Raw genomic sequence first — 8,983 nt, 5'->3', positions numbered from 1 at the left:
AGATTTCCCTCAATTGTCTGGGAGCCTTGGTACTCTGTTCATATTTAAGAGTGGGCCTCTAGTGTTTGGGGGCCTTGTGTGAGTGGACAGGACTCACGAACCTTGTCGGGCCCATTAGGGGTGTTCGAGCAGAGGGGTTCATAAGAAAGAGAGAGAGAAAAGGAGGGAACAGAAAACTGGAAGCTTTTCTTTAGAGTCATTTAACTAGTTGAGAAAGAATCTTCTGCTGTTCTTTATGTATCTGTCAGCTTAGGAGGGCAGTTGTGGGAAAGATAACTGTGTAGTTCAACCATTTCTCTTTCAGACTTCCATGTGCCTCCCCACTGCTGCCTCTATCTGGGTAACCCTGAATCTCAGTCTTTCCCATCAAGTTATACAGAAAATAACTCTTAAATCACCAGTCGGGAAAATTAGTAGCCTGACTATGTGCAATGAGGGAAGGATATGACTACTCCATAAACAAACTTTCAGCAACTATTTTTGGCCCCTCACCACAACTGAGGCCTTCAGTGTACCTTCCGTCTCCAAAGCTGAGTGTCTCGGGTTTTCCACTGAGGTGACCTGACTCACTTACTGGTGGTCATTCCCCTCCAGGTAACAGACCACTGCTTCCTCTGCCATGATAAGTCACTTACCTCTTCTCTATCTATGGGTTTCAAGTTCTTGCTTCTTCTGTCTGCCATCTGATGGATGAGGATACGTGGCTTGCACAAGCTTCCTGATGGGAGGGACTGGCTGTGGGGAAAACTGGGTCTTGCTTAGGTAGGCAGGGCCAGGCTCAGTAAATCTTTGCTCTGCTAGTCGGCTCATGGGTGGAGCTGTGCTCCCTCCCTGATAGTTGTTTGGCCTGAGGCAACCCAGTCCTCAGAAGAACGATAATCCCACAGTCTCCAGAATGAAAGCCACAATAACCTTCTGTTAACTAAAATGATCACGTGGCTCACAGCCTTGTGTAACTCAGTGAAGCTGTGAGCCAGGCCATGCAGGACCACTCAAGATGGACGGGTCATGGTGGAGAGTTCTGACAAAACGAGGTTCACTGGAGAAGGGAATTGCAAACCAATTCTGTATTCTTGCCTTGAGAACCTCATGAACAGTATGAAAAAGCAAAAATATATGACACTCAAAGATGAACCCCCCCAGGTTAGTCAGTTCAGTTGCTCAGTTGTGTCTGACTCTTTGCGATCCCATGGACTGGAGCACTCCAGTCCATCAGCACTTCCCTGTCCATCACCAACTCCAAGAGCTCTCTCAAACTCATGCCCATTGAATCGGTGATGCCATCCAACCATCTCATCCTCCGTCATCCCCTTCTTCTCCTGCCTTCAATCTTTCCCAGCATCAGGGTCTTTTCCAGAGAGTCAGTTAGTAGTTGTCCAATATGCTACTGGGGAAGAGTGGAGAAATAGCTCCAGAAAGAATGATGTGACTGGTGGTGAAGGTATAGCCCAATACTGTAAAGAAAAAAATAGCATAGGAACCTGGAATGTTAGGTTCATGAATCGAGGTAAATTGGATGTGGTCAGGAAGGAGGTGGCAAAAGTGAATATGGACATTTTAGGAATTAGTGAACTAAAATAGATGGGAATGGGTGAATTTAATTCAAATGACCGATATATTTACTGCTGTGGGCAAGAATCCCTTAGAAGAAATGGAATAGCCCTCATAGTCAACAAAAGAGTCTGAAATGCAGTACTTGAGTACAATCTCAAGGATGACAGAATGATCTCTGTTCATTTCCAAGCAAACCATTCAACATCACAGTAATTGAAGTCTATGCCCCAACCACTAGTGCTGAAGAAGCTGAAGTTGAATGGTTTTATGAAGACCTACAAGACCTTCTAGAACTAACACCAAAAAAAAAAAATGTCCTATTCATCGTAGAAGATTGGAATGCAAAAGTAGAAAATCAAGAGATACTTGGAGTAACAGACAAGTTTGGCCTTGGAGTATAAAATGAAGCAGAGCAAAAGCTAACAAAGTTTTACCAAGAGAATGGTCTGGTAAACCCTCTTCCAACAACTCAAGAGACAACTCTACACATGGACATCACCAGATGGTCAATACTGAAATCAGATTGATTATACTCTTTGCAGCCAGAGATGGAGAAGCTCTGTACAGTCAGCAAAATCAAGACCTGGAGCTGACTGTGGCTCAGATCATGAGCTCCTTATTGCAAAATTCAGGCTTAAATTGAAGAAAATAGGGAAAACCACTAGTCCACTCAGATATGACCTAAATTAAATCCCTTATGATTATACAGTGCAGGTGACGAATAGGTTCAAGGGATTAGATCTGATAGACAGAGTGCCTGAAGAACTATGGATAGAGGTTCGTAACATGTACAGCAGGTGGTGACCAAAACCAGCCCTGAGAAAAAGAAATGCAAGAAGGCAAAGTGGTTGTCTGAGGAGGCCTTACAAATAGCTGAGAAAAGGAGAGACATGAAAGACAAAGGAGAAATGGAAAGATATACCCAATTGAAAGTAGAGTTCCCAAGAACAACAAGGAGAGATAAGAAAGCTTTCTTAAGTGAACAATGCAAAGAAGTAGAGAAAAACAATAGAATAGGAAAGAGAGATCTCTTCAAGAAAATTGGAGATATCAAGGGAACATTTCATGCAAAGATGGGCAAAATAAGGACAGAAGTGGTATGACCTAACAGAAGGAGAAGATATTAAGAAGAAGTGGCAAGAATACACAGAAGAATTATACCAAAAAGGTCGTAAAGACCCAGATAACCACATTGATGTAGTCAGTCACCTAGAGCCAGACATCCTGGAGTGTAAAGTCAAATGGGCCTTAAGAAGTATTACTGCCAGCAGAGCTAGTGGAGGTGATGAAATTCCAGCTGAGCTGTATCAAATCCTAAAAGACGATGCTGTTAAAGTGCCACGCTCAATATGCCAGCAAATTTGGAAAACTCAGCAGTAGCCAAAGGACTGGAAAAGGTCAGTTTTCATTCCAGTTCCAAAGAAAGGCAATGCCAAAGAATGTTCAAAGTACTGTAGAATTGTATTCATTTCACATGTTAACAAGGTAATGCTCAAAATCCTTCAAGCTAGCCTCTAATAGTACATGAACTGAGAACTACCAGATGTTTAAGCCAGATTTGCAAAGGCAAAGGAACCAGAGATCAAATTGGTAACAACCATCGGTTCATAGAAAAAGCAATGGAATTAAAAAAAAAAAACACGTTAAAAAGAACATCTAGTTCTGCTTCATTGACTACACTAAAGCCTTTGACTGTGTGGATCACAACAAACTGTGGAAAATTCTTCAAGAAATGGGAACACCAGACCACCTCACCTGCTTCCTGAAAAGCCTGTATGCAGGACAAGAAGCAACAGTTAAAAATGGACAATGAAAAACAGACTGGTTCCAAATTGGGAAAGGAGTACGTCAAAACTGTATATTGTCACCCTGCTTGTTTAACTTATATGTAGAGTACAATATGTGAAATGCCAGGCTGGATGAAGCACAAGCTAGAATCAAGATTGCCAGGAGAAATATCAGTAACCTCAGATAAGCAGATGATACCACTCTCATGGCAGAAAGCGAAGAGGAACTAAAGAGCCTCTTGATGAGGGTGAAAGAGGAGAGTGAGAAAGCTGGCTTGAAACTTGACATTCAAAAACTAAGATCATGGCATCCGGTCCCATCACTTCATGGCTAATAGAGGGGAAAAAAGTAAACAGTGACAAATTTTGTTTTCTTGGCCTCCAAAATCACTGCAGATGGTGACTGCAACCATGAAATTAAATATGCTTGCTCCTTGGAAGAAAAGCTATGACAAACCTAGACAGTGTATTAAAACCCAGAGACATCACTTTGCTGACAAAGGTCCATATATTCAAACTAGTTTTTCTAGTAGTCATGTGTAGGTATGAGTATTGGACCATAAAGATGGCTTTGTTGCTTCTTTATCAACAAAGAATTGATACTTTTGAGCTGTGGTGCTGGAGAAGACTCTTGAGAGTCCCTTGGACTGCAAGGAGATCCATTCAGTCCATCCTAAAGGAAATCAGTCCTGAATAATCATTGGAAGGACTGATGCTGAAGCTGAAACTCCAATACTTTGGCCACCTGATGCGAAGAGCTGACTCATTAGAAAAGACCCTGATGCTGGGAAAGATTGAGGGCAAGAGGAGAAGGGGACAAGAGAGGATGAAATGATTGAGTGGCGTCATTGATTCAATGGACATGAGTTTGAACAAGCTACGGGAGATAGTGAAGGACAGCTAAGCCTGGCATACTGCAGTCCATGAGGTCGCAAATAGTTGGACACAACTTAGTGACTGAACAACACTGAACTTCGCTGTCTGATTCTGTCTTCCAAAATTTCATTAAATTCTCTTGCCTGTTTGTCTTATTTATTCTCTTTGTCTTTTATAGGTTCTACGTTTTTGTTATTGAAGTTCCTTCATTATCAATCAGTGGCAGCCCAAGCAAAAAAGGTGATAAAAATCTTTATTCTTAAGACATACCCCAATTAACTTTAGATGGCTTGTCTCTTAAAAAGAATTCTCTTGGGGTTTTTACTAAAATTGCTTTGGATTTATTGGTTAATTTGGGAATTGTCAATTCTATGTTACTGTGTCTTCTCATTCAAGAATAGGGTAAATCTTTCCATTTATTTTGATCATTTTGACCTTCTGCAAGTCTTTGCAGTTTTCTTCCTGTTAGTTTTATTACTGAAATATTCCTCTGCTGAAGAGCACAGCACAGTGATACAAAGGAAGAGTATGAAGGTTGACCTAAAAAACTGACCCAGAACATTGTGCATGCAAAAGGACAAAGAGAAAAAAATAGGTGAGAAGAGTTAAGAAACTTGGGAAACTGAGCTAGCAATTCCCACAGCCTTCTAATAAGAATTTCACAAGGAAGAAACAGAGAGGATAGAGGGAAGAAGCCATCAAAGAAATGAAAGAATGAATATTCCTTAAGTTGCAGAATGAGGCGCACACACACAGACACCCTACTCCACCCTATGAACAACATTTCAGAAAGACAATGAGGAAATTCCAAAGGGTTCAAGAGAGCAAAGATAAGTTCCATTAACTTATACCCTAAGGACTTTCTCCACTCATCACAGACAGATGAGAATCACTGATGATAGAGCTGGCAAATAAAAACTGCAAATATTTGTGTCTTGGGAGCAAGCATCCTCTGTCAGCAGCACCAGGAGGCAGGTGAACATCTCAGTCCTCCGTCTGTCACTGTCCTCATTGAGAGACCACTGTTAGCAGCAGATAGCGCTGGACCCATCTGTCATCCAGGCAGCTGCAGTGACTTCATACTCCCAGTCTTTCATCAAATGTGCTCCACTTGGAGGACCACCTTTCCCCCTCATTCTTCCAACATCTCTCTGGAACAGAGTGAGGCTTGAATCCTTAGAGTTGAAATATACCCCTCATCAGAATGGTGAAGGAAGATACTTTACTTACTTTCTGACACAGGGAACTAGTTTCATGGAAGATAGTTTTTCCATCTCCACAGACCAGGGAGTGGAGGGGTTGGTTTGGGGATGATTCAAGCGCATTACGTTTATTGTGCAGTTTATGTCTACTATTATTACACCAGCTCCACCTCAGATCATCAGGCATTAGAGCCCGGAGGACCTCTGCTCTACGTGAAGGGAGAGCCCAGAGCAAGACCCGAGGTTGCTCAGTTCCCAATCTTATATTTCCCTACCTTTCCTTCTGAGATCCAAGAAAAAAAGATGTTAATTCAGAGAAACTTTTGAGAGGTTTAAGTGCTCTTCCAGATATGTCACTAACAATAGATGTGATATATTTATATGCAAATGTAATGTATATATGTAAATGTGTTCTAAATGGCAGCCTGAGAGGTGTAGGTGGACAGTCTCACTTGTCATGAGGGTTATGGAGAAGGCAAATTTTTATGCTGATTATCTGTTCTAGCAGAAACTTTAGAAACACTTTCCTCTTTTTTAAAAAATATTTATTTGGCCACATTGGGGCTTATTTGGCTGTAAGCTTCTCTGCAGTTGTGGCTCACGGGCTCCAGAACACACAGGCTCAGTTGCTTTATGGCATGTGGGATCTAAGTTCCCCAATCAGGGGTCGAACCTGCGTCCCTTGCATTGAAAGGTGGATTCTTCATCACTGGGCCACCACCCAGAAACCCTTTCTCTTTGCCTTCTTTAGACACCCCTGATTACTTCCCAACTGCATATCTGGGACTCTGTGAAGCGTAAGCAGCAGAGCCATCAGGCTGAGAACCTAAACTAGCCTGAAGACATGAACCTAATGTTTGAGACACAGTCTACTTGGTGATTCAGTTGCTCAGTATAACATGAGCTTAATGCCTTTAAGAAGAGAAAGATGAACTTGGCCCCATTCTAAGAACTTAACATATATTAACTTACTTGGTTCACAACAGCCCTGTATTATCCATGTCACAGAAAACTGAGACTCAGACTATTTAACAAACTTATTAAAAGTCACAAAGCTAGGGACTAGCAGAGCTGGGGTTTGATCCCAGGAAATGTGTCCCCTGAGTCTAGGCTCCTAACCACATTGTTATCCTAGCTCTAAAATTAGATTTGATTAACTAGCTCAGAGTCAAGAAAATCTCCCAGCCTTGACAGCATCTAGCAGGGTGCTGACATTCGTTGATTCTTTGATGATTTAAATACAAGTTAACTCTGAGGCTCCATCACTTCTGTACCCCAAACTCCAGCCAATTAGACCTCCTGGATACCTGAGTAGCAAGCTAATGGCATGTTGAACTATAAGAAATTGTCAGTATTTGGTCATTTTTGATCTATACAAATGGCAGTTGCATATGATTCAACCTAATGTTACTGAGCTCCCACCTCTATGCGAGACTTGCTTCCAGGAGTTCTCCATTTGTTATCTGTTTTAATCTTCACTATAGTACTCCATAGTGTTTTTGTTTTTTCAGTTCAGTCGCTCAGTCATATCCGACTCTTTGCGACCTCATGGACTGTGGCACACCAGGTTTTCCTGTCCATCACCAACTCCTGCTGGAGCTTGCTCAAATTCATGTCCATAGAGTCGGTGATGCCATCCAACCACCTCATCCTCTGTCATCCCCTTCTCCTCCCACCTTCAATCTTTCCCAGCATCAGGGGCTTTTCCAGTGAATCAGCTCTTCACATCAGGTGGCCAAAGTATTGGAGTTTCAGCTTCAGCATCAGTCCTTCCAATGAATATTCGGGACTGATCTCCTTTAGGATGGATTGGTTGGATCTTGCAGTCCAAGGCACTGTTATTCTCTCTGTTTTTCAACTGAAGAAACAGGTGTCAGGAGGTTAAGTACTTGCTGCAATCAGGCTCCTCTCTAGTTGCAGTGTGTGGGCTTCTCATTGTGGTGGCTTCTTTTGTGAAGCACGGGGCTAGGGTGCGTGGGCTTCGGTAGTTGCAGTTCATGGGTTCAGGAGTTGTGGCACATGGGCTTAACTGCCCCGCATCACGTGGGATCTTCCCGGACCAGGGATCAAACCCGTGTCTCCTGCACTGGCAGGCAAATTCTTATCCACTGAGCCACCAGGGAAGCCCCTTTAGTGTTTTTAACCTTCATGTTTCATATTAGGAAGCAGGTTCAGACTAACTAGCTGAAGATCACACAGCAGTTTTAAGTGGATCCTGTTCCGGTGTTATTTCACAGCCCAGCATCTGCAGGCTGAGCCCTGGGAGCTGAGCTGTGGCTGCTGCTCCTGGAAGCAAAAAAGAAGGGTCACAGTCAACTGGGACGTTCAAGTTATACTAGTTTTGAAGTGAAACATGAGTCAGAAAGGGGAAATAATATGACCTCTGGAAAACAGATATGACTCAACCATCAGTAAAAGTTCACTTTGGAAAACTGAGTCAAAACAGCTTGATTTAATCCAATATGGTCACAACCGCTGACCTCCACACACTTGGGGGTGTGCTGGCTGCACCTTTAAAGAGAAATTGGGAGTTGAAGAATGCTGTGCCTCATTGGAGAGCTCTGCTGTGGTTGTTGGACAGGGAGAGCCAGGAGGAAGGGCACCTGGGAGAGCTGGAGGCTGTTGGGATGATCACTTCAGTTCAAAACCAGTAGGATACGGAAAATTAAATGATACTATCAGTTCAGTTCAGTCGCTCAGTCGTGTCCAACTCTTTGCGACCCCGTGGACTGCAGCACGCCAGGCCTCCCTGTCCATCACCAACTCCCACAGCTTGCTCAACCTCATGTCCATTGAGTTGGTGTTACCATCCAACCATCTCATCCTCTGTTGTCCCCTTCTCCTCTTGCCTTCAATCTTTCTCAGAATCAGGGTCTTTTCCAATGAGTCAGTTCTTCGTATCAGGTGGCCAAAGTATTGGAGTTTCAGCTTCAGCATCAGTCCTTCCAATGAATATTCAGGACTGATTTCCTTTAGGATGGATGGGTTGGATCTCCTTGCAGTCCAAGGGACTCACAAGAGTCTTCTCCAACACCACAGTCCAAAAGCATCAATTCTTTGGCGCTCAGCTTTCTTTATAGTCCAACTCTCACATCCATACATAACTACTGGAAAAACCATAGCTTTGACTAGATGGACCTTTGTTGGCAATGTAATGTCTTTGCTTTTTAATATGCTGTTTAGATTGGTCATAGCTTGGGATAATGGGTTGAGACAAATACAGCTAGAGAAGTGAGGGGTCGTGTGGGGAGAGCTGTGATGGGGAGGTCTCTCACAAATACAATCAAAAGAGTGAAAATGTGGGGCTCAATCCTTGGTGCTGGCCAGACTGTTGGGAGCATGAGAATCCAGTTAGACCTTCTAGAAAAGCATGGAAAGACTGTAAGTTGTAAGGTATGAAACTGGGACTAGAGAAGTAGGAGTGAGTGTTAAACGGGCATGAACACATGGAAATGTGTTCCAAATAATGGGACTGTCATTCAGCAGTAGATGCAGAAATAGTTGGAACAGTCTAGAGGTGTTCATTTTAATTCTTTGGTTTTCCTCTGTGGGTAACTGCTTTCA

The sequence above is a fragment of the Giraffa tippelskirchi genome, chromosome 7 (genome assembly GCF_054371585.1).
Source record: "Giraffa tippelskirchi isolate mGirTip1 chromosome 7, T2T-mGirTip1v1.2.pri, whole genome shotgun sequence".
Taxonomy (NCBI): Eukaryota; Metazoa; Chordata; class Mammalia; order Artiodactyla; family Giraffidae; genus Giraffa; species Giraffa tippelskirchi.
Note: the sequence above shows the minus strand (reverse complement) of the source record.